The following is an 18,988-nucleotide window of genomic DNA, read 5'->3' on the forward strand; positions in this document are numbered from 1 at the left end:
GCTTCCAAGATGCTAACCGCAGTGTGTACAACTCATGTGCTCGTGTGTTAGCATTTTTCAAAGCATTTTACAAGGGTTAATTGTTAGCACAATAGGTCCCTAATGCATATGCAAGAATTATGTTACCTAGTGGCACTCGATAACCGCTTAGCTAAAATTTTCCCTTCTTTATAGTATGGCTATTGATCCTAAATCACCCACACCCTCTATGGTGTCTTCAGTGCAAACAAAAATGGCTCCTACCATTATACCTTTGCCTTGAGTCTATTTTTGTTGTTCTCTTTCTTCTTTTTCCAATTGTGAAGCACTTGATCATCTCTTTTGTGGCTATCACCTTCACCATGACCATCATCTAACTCCACCACTTGGATTGGACTACCTTATCTAATTCACACACTTAGATCAAAGTTTAGTTTTTGGTTTCATCAATTATCTAAAATCAAACTAGGGCTTTCAACCTTTCAAGGTCCAATACCCCTAAACCGCCTTTTTCCTTGGGTCTACATGTCGTTGGCCAGTTGATGATGGAGTGTCCACCATAAACCTTGTCTAGCGTTTCTCCCCTCAAGAGGAAACTCCTCAAACGTTTGATCTTCCTGATTAGCCATTTATGTTCTGGGAATGCGGTCATATGGTAAATTGGTTGAGATGATAGGACCGTTTTTACTAGGGTCTCTCTCCTAGCTATGGATAGGAATCTGCCTTTCCAACCCGGTAATCTTGCCCCTATTTTGTCAATCAATGGTTGTACCTCTATCTTACGCAGCTTCTGAACATGTAGAGGGAGGCCTAGGTATTTACCAGGGAAGCTACATATCTTGCTGGGGAAATTTTGGAGTAACCCAGAAACCGCTACGCTGTCCATTCTTATTGGAAATATCTCTGTCTTGGAGATGTTGATCTTTAGCCCCGAGCATTCCTCGAAGAAACTAAGTATATCTTTAGTAGGTGATCGAGCTCTGTATTCTCCGGGTATGCGAAAATTGCTACGTCATCCGCATACAGGGAGCATCGCAAGTTCGCCGCTTTCGACAGCACCGGTTTTAGGATCCCTCTATGTGCTGCCTCCTCGATGATCCGTTGAAGCGGGTCAATGGCTAGAATGAATAATAAAGGGGAAAGGTGTACCTAGTAATACCAATATCCAATCTCTCCACGTTGTGCTAAAACCTAAGGCTTGTAGCACCTCGAGTAGGAAACTCCAACCTATGGAGTCAAAAGCCTTCGAAATGTCCAGCTTAATGAACTAAGACCGACCTTTTCTTTCTATGCAACAATTGTATCACCCTCTGCACGTAGATGAAATTGTCATGAATACATCTCTTTTTGATGAAGGCATTCTGAGCGTGTGATACTAAGGAATTCATGTGTGGTGCTAGTCTATTGGCTAGGATTTTTGTGATGATTTTGACCACACTGTTGATGAGGCTTATGGGCTTATAATCTGATAGAAACATTGCATCTTGTGTTTTGGGCAGCAGTACAATATTTGCTTCATTTATTAAATGCAGTCTTGCTGTCCGATGGTTGTAAAAGCTCATGATCGCCCGATTCAAGTCTTCTTTCACAATTGACCAACATGTTTTGTAGAAGACTCCTATGAAGCCATCTGGGCCCGACGCCTTTTCAGATGGCATGTCCTTCACTAGAGCTTCTATCTCTTGATTTGTAAAGGGTGCATCCAAATCTTCTAAATGACTAAATTGTGAGGGGCATATCCTAACTCGCTCTAGCTAATAGCCCTTGTTCTTGTAGTTGTTGTTCCTAAAAGATTTGAGAAGTGTGTCAGTACGAGCCTGGATTTGTTCTCTTGTGAGACCACGACGCCTGAATCTCCACTGAGAGCACTAATAAAAGTCTTCTTCCTTCTTATGTTGGCATGCAATTGGAAGAAACGTGTGTTCGTATCCTCTTTACGAATCCAAGTTAACCACGAGTGCTGACGAGCTCGCGCTTTTTGCATCGCTGCTATCCCTAGCGCCTTTGTCTTGAGATATTTCTTGAAATTGGTCTCCTCTGGCGTTAAGTTCCTCGACTCTTGAGCCCTTTTCAAGATTTGTCAATGTTATGTTTAGAATGGCCCATGTAAATTTGTAGCCGGCCAAAGATTTCGGCCTCCAATTCTTTAATGCCTTGGCCGTACACAATAATTTCACGTGTATGCGCAGGATGTCATCCTGTGTGTTTACCACTGAATTCCATGCTTCCTGAACCCTCTCGGTGAAGCTGGGCATTTTCGCCCAATGCGCCTCAAATCTGAAGCCTTTATAGAAATCCAATTCGACATCCCCTTGAAGGAAAAGAGAGCAGTGATCAGAGCCAAGTGATGCTAGTGCTTGTAAGTGGGCTCTTGGAAGAATTTCTAGCTAATCTGTTGAAACGAACAGATGATCTATTTTGGTCATTGTCGGCGTTTATTGATCGTTGCACCAAGTGAATTTTCTCCCACGGAGATCAATCGGTGCAAGCTCAAGATTGTCGATGGTGTTTTTGAAGTTATTTAGCATTGGCACGTTGATGCGTGGATTGTTTTTATGTTCGGCTCGATAGATTAAATTAAAATCTCCTAGAAGTAGCCACGCTGGGAGAACCTGTTGCCTCATATCCTTGATTTCTTGCATGAATAGAATTTTATCTGAGTCCGTCTGTGGTCCATAGACACCGGTTATGGACCAGATTTTATTTCTGCGAGCATGGTAATTGTTGCAGATATTGTATCGGGCGTGAGGCAAGTATGTTGAACTCTGAAGTAACGCTCGGACGCTGCGAGCAGAATACCTCCGGATGCCCCCACCGCGATGGAAGATGGATGGCATTGCTCGCCATGTCTACGCCTACAGTCTCAGATGGATCGATTCCGAAATAGTCACGCTTTATAGGGAATAGAATGAGCTGAATGCATTCGTCGCAGTACTTTTTTATGGTGTGTCCTATACATAGGAGGGTAAAGAGCCGAGACCAATTTCCTTTTTCAAAACTAATTGGCTAAAGATAGTCATCCCAAGTCTTCTTTTCTGGTATGGGAAAGGCTAAGCTATCAAGGCTTGTTATGGAGGAGAAAAACACACACCACAAGATTGATTACGTATAAATTCCAATCAGAAATGTCTAATAGGTTTGGTTCTGTACAGCTACAAAAGACAGCTCACTCAGGGACGAGCATACCTAGCCCACAAGAAAGAAGATGCTAGTCTCTTGAGCCCAGCCATATTGAAGAAAAGTCAGGCTATTTCGATGAGAAGGTACACTTTGACGTGTAATAAAAAGAGTAAGTAGTCTTCCATTTAAGACAGAACGAAAAAAAGGTCCTTTTTATTTACCGTTCGTACTCACTTTGCCAACATGTATTCATTCATAAGAGAAGTATGCAATGCAACACGGTCGACATGACAAACCGGGTAAAGGAAGGGTGAAAAATGCACGAATCAACGCACGACAACATGTGAATTTCATTTTACATTGTCTAATTGGCTGGACCTAGACTTGATCATGGGTCATCCGACTCGACCCGCCGGTGCGTTAGGTTAGATTTAGATATGATTTTTGACTCATGACCCGATGTAATCTAAAAAATTCAACTCAAAGCAAAAAAAATCTAAAAATTTATTCCATCTGACCTGACCTATCAGTGTATCGGATCAGGCTCGGGGTAATCCGACAATTTTTTTTAGCCCACCCCAGCGACTCGTCATTTTTTTTAAATCAAACGGAGGGAGAGCTTCCCTACCAAACTTTTCATTTTAAACGATCGCTTCCAGTTAACTGAAACGAGTGATGGAGTTACAGGCAAGGAGGTGGTTACGCCAGTCATTAAGACTGTTTACATCCTGGTCACACTTTAAGCGCTTGTGCCAAATTACAAAATCATCAGAGACTAAAGAAATGATGTTGGAACTCCCATTTTATCGCCCGCACACCCCCTCCATTCCCATTGCCATTTTCTAGTTCTTGAAAGCCATCATAAAACATTGAATAGGAAAATATTTTTTTTTTACTTTATGTCTTTTTAGGCGGGATCCCCTCTCATGCACCCTCCACTTCTTTCTCAACGAGTCCAAAAAAAAAATTCTTTCTCCTCGTGACGATGCCACCGCGCACCTACTGCTACTACTTCGCGATTGTCGTCCTTTAGGCCTCCGGTACGGGACACGACCAGTACTCTTAGCTAATAGCTAAAATATATATGGTGAAAAATTAAAGGTGACAGCTGATTCTTTGTTTGGATCTAGACGCGACCACACGCTCGTTTCAGCTTCGCTGCAGCACTGTCCTAGAGTATTCTGCAGTTTTGCCGCAACTGTAGGCTGTAGCCGAAAGTAGTTGGCAATTTTGCCGCAACCGTAGCCGAAAGTAGCTGGAGCCATGATGCTGTTGTATGCAGGAAGGTGCCATCGCCTGCTTCCTTCCGGGCTTCCGGCCCGACGCTCTCGCACCGTCCCGTGCGTGATCCCACAGAGAGGCTGCGGCCGCGCGGGCTGCTGAACACTCGGGCGATCGCGAGTGAAGCTGCCGACCGGCAGCGCGTCGGCCCACCTCACTCTGGGACGCATTTTCCGTAATTTGCCTCTGGCCCACAAGCGCCGGGCCATCGTCCGCCCGTTGCCAATGAAACACCACGGCCCTGCTGCTAGCTGCTGCCCAATGGCCCATCTTTGTTGGCACTTCGCATCCACACGCAACGCAACCCGCCGCCGCGCCGCCGCCGGCGCCACTTCGTTCCCCTTCCGGCTTTCCCCGGTCATCTCCCGTGGCTCGCGGTCTCCGCTTCAACCATCCGCGGCCCCGTTCTTCTTTGCATTCCAGTATGCGGTGGTTTTCTGATCTCTGTGCCCACGCACAGGCGTTAGGCGGAGGACTCTTTTGTAGGTACAATCCTAGCTCCTCGTTTCCTGTAAGGTCATCGCAATTAACAGGTGGTTCTTCGAATCTGATTATCTGCTGTATGCCTGTGTACTTTGTTTTTTTTCTTAGAGTTACAGGGATGATACCCCAGGCCATCACAGTCACATTATTCAAGAAGATGTCTAGACGTTTACAGCACACATGTAGAGCATGTTAACAGCATTTCAGACCAATCCCAGAGAAAGGCTACACCAGACAACCACCATGTTACAAAGGAACGAAATGCAGTGCTGTTTGAGAATGAAGTGACACCTCAGTTTCAGAAGAAAAGAGAATAAAGCGACACCAGACAATCACCAGGTTACTCACTATACTTGTATCTGTTCTGTTCAGCTAACGTTAGTGCAATGTGCAATGGCCGTGTTGTAGCGCAGAAAGCAATGGAATTCCTAGCGCATTTTCTGACAATGCGATTTGTGCTTCTTTCTATGAGTAGAGCCTGTTTTATTCCGTTATGGCAGTAAATACCCAGGATCAGGACGCTTTGCTTTATGGTAATGTTCAGATAAATTGATGTCTATGAGCAAATAATTTACCTGACTAGTTAAAGAAACTAAAAGAATGTGCATTGTTTAGTGAGATGTTCTTTTTATTCAGGAGATTACAAGTTTAGTTCATCTTCTTTGGCGTGCAAAGGTGTACAACACTTCCTCAATAATTAGATGGCTGATCCAACTTCTGATATTCCTGGGTCAAATCATTACACAATGTACAAAGGTGTAGAGAATTTTCTTGAGTGTGAAGCGCAAGTTGTTTGAATAATGATGACTACTGACCGTAGTCATGTGCCAACTAGTTTGCTTAATTGACTTTTTCATCTGGAAAATAATGATCCCTAGTGACCTTGAGAGTTTAAATCGCTTAGTTGCATCACACGTTCACACTAATACTTACAGGTTCAAGAGATTGCAAGTTCAGTTCATCTTCTTAAGCGTGCAAAGGTGTTCAACAGCTTCCTCAACAATTAGGTGGTTCATCAAAATCTTCTGATATTCTTGGCCAAATCATTAAATGTACAAAGGTGTAGGTCATTTTCTTTAGTGTGATGCTCAAGTTGTTTGAATAATGATCGCTACTTACCTTACTCTTGTGCCAACTAGTTTGTTTAATTGACTTCTTTCATCTGGAAAATAATGATCCCTAGTGACCTTGAGAGTTTAAATCGCTTAGTTGCATCACATGTTCACACTACTACTTACAGGTTCAAAGAAAATGGCTGATTCTCAGTAATTTGCAAATGCATTAGTTGTATCACACTAGTTGTAGGATAGAGTTTAATGATATAAATTTTGTTAGTATAAGGTTTTCGCTGATCAAGTTTTGTATCCATGAATTAGCAAACACATTGGTTTAACACATAAGAAGGCTCGTGAACAACACTTGGTCAAGTATTTTTATGATCAGTTCAGAAGGAATAACATTCATGTGATTTGCCGAGGTTATATGTCTAGCTTTAACCGTATGAATTTCTTTCCTGTTTAAGAGGTTCTATATTTTCTAAGGTAAGGTTTTGTATGGCTGTATGGAGTAGGTGGTAGGACCACAAGTCCCTTCCTTGCTCCTTCCACCTCTTCTTTGTTCTTCCTTCCATCATGACTTGCAGTCTGTCATATCATATGGCATTGTGCTCCTCTGACACATGTATCATTTATCAGTTGAAGTTTTGCAGACTCTGCCTCTTCATTTCACAAACTTCCTACTATATCAATGTTATGTTCTTTTCCTGGATGTTCTGTTTAATGCTTGTCAATTCACAACTTGAATCTTACACAGTGCATATAGACTGGGTAATTCTTGAAGTTTGATCGTACAGATTTTCCCTAATTGTGAATGTGTTCTTGAATATAGGATGAGGACAGCATCTTGTTAGTACTGATATATTGAAAACTGGTGAGCTTAAACCATCTCGTTGCTGTGGGTGTCTGTAGCTCAGTGTCGTCATTGATACCAATGACACATATTTCTGGTCTAGTTTCCTGTGAGGTTGTTCACTTGGATGTGTAACTTTTGATCCAAAACTTACATTTTCATTCCATGTTTCCTTCACTACACCTAGATCTAGATTTATGGCTTTTGGTTCCAGGTTTCCTTCACTGGAACCAGCTTTTCAGTGTTAGCCAATAGTTACAACTTACGACTAGTTAATCACGCCATAGGAGAAATAGATCTGGGAGTTGATGTATTAGGGGATGCAAATTGATCTCGACGTCCCCTCAGAGTTTATCTGACTCTAGTTTCTTTGCAAGAAATTTTACTCATTAGATTTCTCTGGCCTTATACATGTCACGTCTGTGTTTGGTTTGTGCCCAAATTCACTTTTGCCAAAAATTTATCTATCCCTAAAAGTTTTGAAAACCATACCAAACACCTGGTATCGTCCTAGGAAGTTTAGAGAACTCTTTTGGCCAAGCTTTAGGCATCGAGTATTGAAGTTGAAGCATGGGGTTTGGATTTGCTGTAACTTGATCGATTGGATCTCTTTCTGTTAATATGGATGGTTAATGGCCAACACTTAGATCTGGTTCAGCCCTCTTACAGAATTAGATGTGGTGGTGTTGGATCATTTGTAATGTATGAATATTTGTCCACCAGCTTCTTTTGTGCCTGGCACTCCTAGCCTGTAGTTTCTGCAGGAATTATTTTTCAAGTAGAGTTACATAAAGGGAGCTGAAGGCCAGTTTCTTAAAGAAGGCCTGTCATGATTATTGTTCAATGTTGTCTGTATAAATCACCAGTCTCCAGGCCTCCTAAACCTATATGGCATCACGACATAATCAGCTTGACCTGAGATTCACAGTGACAAATTGTGATATCAGTTACCTATGTTCTTTCAGTACAGACTTCCATGATTATTGTTTTTATTTGCAAAGAACAAGATAGTGTTGATATTAGGAATTGAGCTAGGCTCAGTTGGTGGGACCATGGGAGGCATGGGTGTACACCCACACCCAGGTCTTTGTCCTTTGTCGACTTCAATTTGGATGCCTATTTCTTCTTATTTACAGTGCCATCTAGTTCGTCTGGGTTGTTTGAGTTTTTTTTAATATGTTGATAACTTGATATTGTGGCACTTCATTGTAAGTTGAAACCGTGTATTCTATTCTCAAGTTGGAATATTTGTTGTGCTTTCATTTATGTGGCGGTAATTTCTGGACTGTATTACATGATGCTTCTTTTTAGTAGACTATGAGAGGTGTCTATCATTGTAAGTTGAAACTATGTAGTGTATCCTCTCGAATGGTAATATATGTCCCATACTTGTGCACTTGCTTCCATTTGTTTGACATTTGACAGTGATTTTTCTGGTGCAATGACGATTCTTTATTTTACAATGCGCAAGAGAATTGTGTGATTAAGAGGGGAACTAGTGCTTGATGAAACTTGGACTGTTTGTGATGTCGTGTAGCATATTTGGCGTGTTTGCCTGATGACAGGGTTCTGAACTGAGCTACATTTTATGACTGTTACATGGCAACGGCACAATTGCAGTTGCTAAACTCTGCTAGTCTGCTTATCTCCTATTAGTTCATATGAAACCCCAGATGGCTTTAGCATGTTACATACCAGCTCTAGCGTTTCCTTTTCTTTCATTATTTTTTACACAAAACTGTACGTGCCATGTTCATCATTACCTCATATGGTTTGCCCCATTCCTTGGTTCGGTCTTGGCAGTTAGTCCTCTATTTTCTGATTTATTACTTGTATATGTAAGTAGCGTGCATGTTATGCTTTTTTTGTTCCCCTTTTTTTTGGAGATAGGATGTTGTATTTTGTGTTGTTAAGTCCATCAGAGTACTGAGAAGGTGGTTTCTTTTGCAGCATCAAATTGTCTCCAGTATAAAACTGAAAAGAATATGTGGCTGGACAAGATTCTTATACTAGGTCAGTTCGAGGTTGAATTCTTCCGTAGGCAATGAGTTGGCTGCAGAAGGCCTCGCAGAATCCACGTCAGTCTCTGAAAGTAGTAGCGCTTTTGAGTTGTTCTGATGTCGGTATCCTGGTAGGATTCCTAGCTACCTCGTAGGCATAGCGAGCAGCGGAGAGAGCGCCTTCGCATGACTATTGCAGAGAGAATACAGAAAGTGGTGTGGCCCAAAAGCAACAGCGACGGTAGACGTTGATGGATGGCGACATCACGTTTCTTAAGCCGCTTATGCTGAAATTTGGCTTACGCTGAAATGTTGCGAGAGAAAAACGTTGTTTCATAGTTGAAAAGTAGCTTAAGCGAACAGTGCGTTAGGGTTGGACATAAAACCTGGTATCCAAACCCGAACTATTCAGACCCGGATTTGAATTACACATACTTGAAATACCCTATTATAATTTTGGACAATAACTCTAGGTACCAAAATTTAATTCAAGTAGTTCTGGTATTGATTCCCGGAACCCGAATTACTCATTAACATCCGAAATTCATGTCTGTGGTCTGTGATCTGTATGTGTGTTTATGCTACCATTTTGAACAATATTAGTGTAGTTGTTGAAGACATACTGTTTGATACGTAGATATACGCTATGTCTAGGTACATAGTAAAATCAATGTACTTATAAAAACCAAAACGTCTTAATTTGAAATAGAGTGAGTATCATCATCAATTTGTAATAGCTGAACAACGCGATCTGAATTTTTCGAGTTACCTAAATGGCCACTCCTAGCCTTTGCTGTGTTGTTTGGTCCATGTACTGAGCTCTTCTATGTGCGATCACTGGTCAATATCCATTCGAATCTATCATTGCACTATTACGACATGTCTGATAGGTCATGTTGGCTTTTTCTTATAATCCGTCTTTTTTAGTTTGTTTTTTCAGCCGGGACAGTGTTTTTCTCTCACAACAAATCAGCCGGAACAGTGTTTCAGCTTAATTTTTTTTTCAGCGAAAAGATGTACCTAATGAAACTAGTTTGATGCTACAGATGCTGATGTACCTTTTGTCTAAACGTCATTAAAACTAGAGGGGTTCAAATTAGGACAAAACTAAATAAAATGATCTAAAATTTGGGACAGGGAGTATGTCAGGAGACTTGCTAACCTCGGTCAAGTACATGCGCTAGAATGATTATTAGGCTTTGCACCATAATGAGCGAGTTGTACTTGATGGGTCGGTTGGTTACTTGTCGTGTGCAATTGGCGTTGCGCAACCGCGCACGGCTCGTCGTCCCAATTGGTGTGCATGGTTGGTAGCGTGGCGGTCAATTGTAGGAACAGAAGCAGAGCAGACATGTGTTCTCTCTCTGACGGGCTCAGCTGCGCCCCCTGGGCTAGGCATGCATATGGCGTTCGTTCAGAGGTGAAATGGACCCAGGCGGCTAGCAATGCATGGCAGTGATCCATGCACATGCCAAAACGGCCGAGCGCGGCGCGCGGGCCTAGGACGGACTGAGCGGTGGTGGTGAGATGACGCGCGCAGAGGCGGAGACTCCGCCTAGCTAGGTACGGAGTACTACCCAACAGGCACCCATGGCGCTCACGTGAAAACGGTGCAGTGAAACGGGTGGTCGTGCGTGCGTGGATCGATCGGTCAACAGCCCATGCCCACAGACCACAGTGAAATGAAAGAGAAGAAACCAGCCACGCACAGCCGCACAGGCAGGCAGGCAGGCAGGCGCCGAAAAGAAAGGACCCGCCCAATAGCCATAGCTCCGTCGTGTTCGTGGCCGTGGCCGTAGCGCGCGGGTGCAGCGCCTGCAGGCCGGTGGGATGCACATGCGCGCGCGTGAGTCCACTAGCGGACACCGCCGCTGTTTGCGGGGCGGCACCGTGCCGACTGCCGAGCGAGCGAGGGAGCCGTCGATCCATCCCGCACGACGGAGGCGGACGGACGCGCCTGCCGGCTGCCGGGACTCCGTCCGTGCCTCCCTCCGGTCGATCCGCATTGGTACCGCGGGCAGGCCCTGTCACCTCAAGACTGTCGCGCGCGGATGCCGGCCGCGCTCCCGTGAACGAACCGACCGCTAGCTTGCGCGCTGTGCTGTGCTGTGCCTGTGCCTGCCTGTGTGCGCTGTGAACCCACCTTTTAGTTTGTTCGTTCCCGCGCGCGCCTTGTGCGCCGGGCGACCTGGTACCCTCGCACGCTGGCCGCTGTGCGCGTGGCACGGGGCGTTCCCTGGTGTGATGGCAGGACTGCTGGACTGGGTATCGCATCGCATCGCCATCGCACGGTCCCTCCCTCGTACGCACGGTGCCGGGACAGGGCATACGTCTCGTTCGGACGGGTAGGGATGAAAACGGATCGGATACGGACGCATATCACCCATATTATATTTGTTTTTATATTTCTGTCCAGATTCGGATTCGAATACGGATAGTGTCAACTATGTTGGATATGATACGATTGGATATCGACATCATAAATATGCGATTTAAGTATTCGGATACGGATACGGTATCGGATGTTAGATATCTGGACTCGGATACGGACAGATCTCAACCCCTCTAAACGGATTCGGTTTCGAATACGGTCAGAAAATATCCGTACCGTTTTCATCCCTACGGACGGGATTGGGCGACGGTGAGCTGCGCTGCGCCCTGCACACCACTCCTCCTACTCGGGAGTTGGGACTGCAGGCAGGGACCACAACGCCGATCGGTCTACAGACCGCCTGTTCGTTTGGCTGTGGCTTGTCGTAAATGATCGTAAATTTCTAGCCGGAATAGTATTTTCCTTTCACATAAACCAGTCAGCAGTATTTCTTCATGAATCAGCAACGATACGAACCAGCCAACCGAACAGGCTGAAAAGCTATCATCTGATAGCGCTCGAGTAGATCGAGTTCTGTCTCAAACGGCTTTGACGGCGAAGCACCCGAGAGAGCCAGAGCCCTTTTACAATGGTGGCCTCTTTGATATGGATTCTAGTGGATCGAGCTCTAGCTGACACATTCATTGGGTGAAGCTAAAATTTTTGGCTTCACCCACTCCTACCGGCTTTGTGAGAGGAAAAGAAAAGTGAGTGAATAGTGAATATGTGGTGGAGCAAAATCCATATCAAAGAGGCCCTGGGATGGAGAAGATGGCAACGGGCACAGAATGCCCGCGGGCATGGAACCCAATGGGCAAGGATACGGGCACCACTTCTGACCCGCGGGCACGGGTGCGGGCATCATCGTAAACCCAGAGGATAGTTCTTCGCGGACAAAGAAATTTGTTATCCTCGTCCGTTTATCCGTCAGACCCGCTCCACAGGTCTGACATGTGGGACCTACAAACAAATATATGTATATATACACAATTTGCTGTGAATTTGTATCTTCATTTCTTTTGTAATGCACTATGGTTTATGTATATGCTTAACCTGACGGGCACACGGGCATGCTCGCGGGCATTTCATGCCCGCGAATGGAGGGCGCGGGCGTGGTTTGTTGCCCGTCGTGGGTCGCGGGCGTGGGCGAGAGATTTAGCTGGTGGGCGCAGGCGTAAGAAGGCAGTATCCGCGGGCAGCACGCCCGTTGCCATCTTTATTGGAGGAGCCTCGATTTCTGGCTTCGACAGGCTCCGCCTGATGGTCATGGACGCTGGTGCCCTTCTCTGCATGCTCTTTGCCCGGGTACAAGACGAAGCCGACGCCGGCGTGGTGCTTCACCGTAGGGCGAAGCGTGTGAGGGGCGGCGCGAGCGCCTGCGCTGTGCGAGCGAGGTGGAGTGGAAGAGGGCAAGCCCTGCGTGGGCGAGAGCGAGCGGTGGTGCAAGCACCTAAGTGTGAGCGAATGGCGTGTTGCGGCGACCCCCGTGCGAGAGGCTTACGGCGGCGACGTGCGGTGTTCTTGAAGGGAGTAGAAGGAAGCCTCAGGCCGTATGGGCCTTGGCCCAAAAGGGTACCGGTTTAGCCTAAATATTGTTTGCTTTAATCATGATTAATATTATAATTGATTGATGCAATATTGTCAATACTTGTATTTTAATTTCTCATGTGTACAACTAAATCAAATAATAAGCAGGGGCATTGTGGACATTTGATATATCTCATTTATTTAAAACATTTAGGAGAAGCTGTTTTGTCAAACGTTTTCTAAAAGTGCTTCAGCTTATTCGGAGGAGTCACTTTTATAGAGGAGTCAGAGCCGGAGTTGTTTCTAGAGGAGCCAGAGCCCTGCCAAATAGGCCCTAGGTCTCTCCATGCCACGTTTCTTGGTTTTGAGGTTTTATCTCCTCATCTTCTTCCTTTCCAGCAACGACGAGAGGATAGGGTGGAATCGTTTTCTCTGTGATGGCTCTGTTGAAGATGATGACGACAATTACAGCGTCAGCATCCTCACCAGTATGACATGAAGACTCTTATTTCCGAATGGCGACATCAAGGCAGAGATGGTGTCGGCACCATGGAATAATTTTCTTTGGTCTCTTCTCTATTTTATCGTGGTTAGATCCGGCCACGGTGAAGGAATAGGGAGAATAAGTTTCAGATCAGTCTTCCTCATTCTTCGGTGGCAGAAAGGATAAGAAGGAAGACACCAGAAAGAAGAAGTTTCTCAACTCCGGCTACATGAATGTTGGTTGTCGTTCATTGGACATCTGTTCTTAGGGTCTAATTGGTTCGTTTCTAAAATTTGTCATGCCAATGATTTGGTGTCAACCAAGCAGCATACCTTTTCCCAAATGTTTGCCTATGCGGTCATCCATATTGCAAAGCGTCGTACAGATTTGGTTTTGAGATCTGAAGCTATTCACAGCGTAGGTAATTGTGATGAAAATCAGTTTCTGGATATTTATGTAAAAAAAACTCGACCGGTGAGGGAAGAACCGCCCTCACGGCATTGTCATAGGAAGGGACCGTATGACCCCAGTCGAGAAAACCCCCCGAACCCTGGCACATACCCCGAAGGGCCGAGTGAACCGGGACAGATCATCAGGCCGGCGGCACCAGAGGCGCACCGCAACTGACGCAGTCACTAGGTTCATGTGCACAGTTTCTAGATATTTATGTAATACAAAGTGCTTGTAACGTGTTAATGTACCCAAAACTATTATCTAATATAAATCTTCTTTCATCGGAAAAAAAAACTAGCGCTCAAGTAGAGATGCACATTGTGACGCCGACGTGCGTGCATACAAATGGATGCTCTCCTAGTCCCACATCATTCTGCGTTGCGTGTGGTGTATGACAAGGGGACGGAGGAGGGAGGGAGAAATTCCCCGCGCGCGTCGCCGTCGCGTGGACTGTTGCCGCCGCATAACGATGCTACCAGACAGGAGTAGCAGTAGTATACTGCAACTGGGTACCACGTACGCCATGTTAGTACTGGTATACTAACTCCTGATTGTTACGTAACGATGCTACTAGCGTAGACGTATTGGTAGCGCGTACCATCCTCTGGATTGTTTTGTTGCCGTTGTTATTATCTAATGAGATGAGGCGACCATAAACAATCCCTCCGCGCTTTTGTTCCATGCGCATTGTTAATAGTCTTCTCCACGCATCCATCAGATCAGATGTGATAGCTCATCCCGAACCAAAGATCGCTTAGCCACCCCACAAAATAAATCTCCCAGATAACGAGTCCCGGCCCGGCCCGGCAAACCACGCATGCACAACACACAGTCATCCATCCGACACCGGCAGCATATCCTTCCTCTTCCGGCCGGCCGGCCAGCACGCTGCACCCGCACTGTACCACTTTGCATCCCATCGATCCCGGTACACGTACGCGCGCGGAACGAAGAAAGCAGCCGCGGAGCACACGCTGCACGCAATCGACCATCGATGCGATGGTATATATATAGAGAGAGAGAGAGAGCATGCACGGTCGTCACTACACTAATCAGGCAGCTAGCAGGCCGCCGGGCCGGGGTACATGATTAATCGCATTCGTGTACGTCGTACCAATCGCTGGCCGCGTCGCCAGCACACACAACGCGTCCGTCTCCCGTCTCCGTCGTCGTCGACAGCCGATCCGAACTGACTCGGAGGTCGACAGCGACAGCGACGCTCGCGGCCGCTGCGTTTTGCCTGCATGCCTCGGCCTCTCCCAGTCTCCCGTCTCCCCGTCCCCTCCCCAGCCAAGCGGCTCCAGAGCGAACGAAGCGGGCACACGCCACGTCGACTCCGCGTCGATGATCCATCATTCTCGAGCCGTGCGGGTGCGCGCGGCATCGACCGCCCGTGCTCCGTCCACGGTCCACGCGTGCGCGCGTCAAGACGGCCATGGGGGGCATTAAACAACGGCCGGCCCGCCTAGTGTAGTGTAGCCCGTCCGTCCGTCCCTTTTTTTTTTGACGTTCCGGGGCTGCCTCTGCCTGTAGGTGGCCGTGACAAGCACCTATAAATTCCGTTGGCGAGACGACCTGGGTCGAACGCTGCCAGCGACGGGAGGTGTTTAAAAATTGGCCCGTGGCCGCGAGATTGCAGATTTCAGGAGAAAACGACAGGGTCCGTGATTGAAAACCGAATGTCGCCAGGACGACAGGGGGACCAAATTTTTTACAATTTAGTCCTTTTTTTTTAATTTTCTCACAAATAGACCTCTGGCGAAAAGAATTTAGAAAATAGATCCTTAACTCGGCGCCATTGGTGCTGGCGCCGAACTAACACATCTCGACGCCAGCGTCTCTGACGCCGAACTCCTGGACACGGTAGATGACATGGCACTGAGCTCGGCGCCGTAGATCTTGGCGTCGAGCCTTTAATACCTATGGCCCGCGCCTCTCTTCCTCTCTTCCTCTCCCTCTCTCGCCCTAGGATAGCCGAGCTCCGCGCCGCCGCCGCCGCCCGCGCCCTTCCCCACCGGCCGCCCTCGCCCGCGTCGCGTTGCGCCCGCGCCCGCACCTGCACCGGTCCGCGCCGCGCCACCGCGCCAGCTCGCGCGCCCCGAGCCCCGCTGCTACCCCGAGGCCGCCCCGCGCCGCGCCCCAGCGGATGGCCCGAGCCCCGCCTTGCCGCCCTCCACCGCCGGCCTCGCCCTGCCTTGCTGCCCTCCACCACCGCCCTCGCCCGCGGCCGCCGTGCCTCCCGCGCCCGTCGAGCCGGACTCGCCGCGCGGAGCCCCAGGCATCCCGTGCCCGCCGCGCGCCACCGCTGTCGTCGGTCGCGCCACCGCCGACCCCGCCACCTGCAGCGTCCGGTCGTGCCACCGCCGGCCCGGATCGTCGGCATGACCCACGCCCTTCGTCCGCTGCGACTTCGTCGATGTCCGCGGATCAGTCGTTGGAAAGGTAAAAATTATGAATATGCAATGTACCTACTTAGTTGACATTTGTTATTTACTAGTAAATGTGATGACTCAGGTAGTTGATTTAGTTAGTGATCTAGTGAGATATATATGTTGATAGATAGAAACATAGATACATAGGTACATAGATATAGTTAGATAGCTACATAGATATGTAGTTACATATTTAGTTGCAGGGCAATACACTCAAATGCTCAGTTGAAGAGATTGAGCGCATTCGGTCGAGAGTCAGTGACGACTACATACTTGGCTTCCTGGACGTAAGATTAAAAATATTCTTTCAAACATATCATTAATATGTTAGATTCTTTCAGTTAACATAGTTTTGTACAACAAAGGCTGTCCCGTCATCTACGCCGTGCGGCTGGTCGTTGTGGTTGTAGGACAGACACGACGCAAAGATGTGTACGTTTCTTCCGCACGCAGAGGAGGCTTAGGTTCCTCTAGTCAAGCAGCTATAGAGGACATGGACAAGGACGAGGAAGACGACGACGACGTGGACAAGAGGCACGAGGAGCTTGGCCCCTCTCAGCTCCATGACGCTCCCTCGACTCATCCTACGCTGCCTCTAGGCACTAGGCGACGTCATCCGCGTGATCCTTACACTCCAGGTACGAGCGCTCTGGGTCACAAGGGTAAGGAAAAGAGTAGGAGGCAGTGAGGGATTTGGTACCTGTTAGTATGCACTATTATGGATTTTGTATTTACTTTTGTATAACTATTTGGGACTGTATGAACATTGTGGACTATTTGGACTGTGCAGAACATATTATGTTGGTTGTGATGTTTGTTGTGGTTGCATTTTGCTTCTTGGATGATGAAATGTTTGGAATATATAATGATGTCTCTGTTTGTAACTGTGGATGCTCACAAAACAAGAGAAACTCTTATGAAATTTTTTCGTGAAACATTATTCATACTACACTGCTACAAATGCACAAATATAGAACATAGATTAACTATAAATTTATTAGAACGTGTATAATCCAAACGTACCGTACATACGCTTTGTAGATGAATCTAGGATTACCAAGCAATAGTGAACGAATCTATGCTTTTTAGACAATAAAAATAGACTTTTCAGATACAAGGACAACAACGATTTATCACATCACTGACATAGTACCGGCATGCAAGGAAGCACAACTCCACTCTATCTCTACCATCCATCTTAGGACTATTTGATTCAAGGGCCGAGGTGAAGAGGCACACGGATCGCTGACATGGCACATTGAGATGCCTCTATTCCTCGTCTCAACCTATAAATAACCACTCACTCTCTCTCATTCACACACACAACAAGGAAGAAGAACACTCCTCAGTATTTTCTTTCATTGCAGTACCAATGTCTGCAGGGTCGTCCAGAGAAAGAGAAAAGGGGAAGAGAACTACCATTAGGTGGGAGGGTCCTCTTGGTCCCGATTTCTTTGAGGAAGCTCTTTATGAGAGGTTCCCAGTTGAGAGCAAAAGTGATTTTACCAAAGAGGCACCACTGAGAGAATACGATGAACGGAAAGAAGAGTGACCAAAATGCATGCATGGTGAGGACTGCCTAGTGCAGATGTTCACCGAGGGAATAGATGGAGGTCATCGTTTCTTCAAATGCCCGCGAGCATGGGTAATTGCTATTACTATTAGTTTCTTCAATATGTTCCTCTTGTATATAACTTATACGACATACTTATTGTAGTCTTCCTTGGCCGAAGACAACTGTGGGTTCAATAGGTAGGTCGATCCTCGACCTATTTATCCGCATGCGGAGTGCATCTACTACCTATAGGACAGTATCTTCGATCTAGAAAAGAAAGTTAGCAGCGGTTACAAGAACGATGGACATGACGACAACAACAATTGTGTCGATTCATAGGAGGCACTCTACAATAATCCATATTGCACCTGCCCTAACCACAAAAACAAGGGGCCTCCCCCGTCACCCCCGCCACCACCAACAACAACAACGGAAGGCTACTATGGAGAAGGTGCAACACAATTTGCTATGTTGCCACACTACTAGGACGACTTTATGTTATTCACATGCCACATCTATGTGCTTGTTGTTTGGTTTAATTACCTAAGGCATGTTAGGTTTAGTCGAATGAAACTCTGTACCTAGGTTCGGTATATGTTCTCACATGCCATTTCATTTGTTTCGTGTGTTGAATTATATAATGCCGTACGTCGTTAGGTTTTATTTGCAGCACGTGTTCATATTTCAATACGTCCATATCATTAAGCAGAATATTAAGACCATAAATAATAAAAATAACCACATAATTAAAAGTTCAATACTATGCCACATTACACAACATAATAATACTAGAAGTACGTGTCGACAGTAGACATAGGGGCAAATGCACTTCTAAATCCTCAGTCTGAAACGTACTGAGTAAGCAACTCATCATTCGAGTATCAGTCCTCTAGTATAACCCTGTTACCATGGCTAGGCTCACCTATATTGCTTTGACCTGCTTGTCGCCTGTAGTAAGCGGCCTCCGCTTCATCTGCGGCCGCTACGGCCTGAGTGAAGAACGCGTCGTCATCCTTCTTCGTCTGTAAGCTCGCCTCTGCTAGACCGATGAGCTCGCTCAGTCTGCCAGTGTCTTCCTCTGCCTGCTCCGTCTGCAACCCCGCCTCTGCTAGAGTGATGAGCTCGCTCAGTCTGCCAGTATCGTCCTTAGCCTCCTACGCCTGCAAGCCCGCCTCTGCTAGAGCAATGAGCTCACTGAGTATGCCAGTGTCGTCCTCATCCTCGTCTCCCTCATCAGACAACACAATCGATGATTCAATGGTGCGACCAACTCGTGATCTATGCTCATCTAACTTCTTCTCCTCATACCTTGCACGAGCCAGCTCTGCGGCATGTTCCTCGCTGCAACCAATCCCTTCATGTATAAAATGCAATAAGTTAGCAACGCGATTATAT

General features: G+C 46.5%; 1 pseudogene; it reads left to right on the forward strand.

Annotated features, from left to right (window-relative positions):
* The first annotated feature begins 2,693 nt into the window (after nucleotides 1-2,693).
* LOC136537463 (uncharacterized) lies at nucleotides 2,694-8,078 on the forward strand (annotated as a pseudogene).
* Nucleotides 8,079-18,988: the final 10,910 nt, after the last annotated feature.

This window comes from Miscanthus floridulus, chromosome 2 (assembly GCF_019320115.1).
Source record: "Miscanthus floridulus cultivar M001 chromosome 2, ASM1932011v1, whole genome shotgun sequence".
Lineage (NCBI taxonomy): Eukaryota > Viridiplantae > Streptophyta > Magnoliopsida > Poales > Poaceae > Miscanthus > Miscanthus floridulus.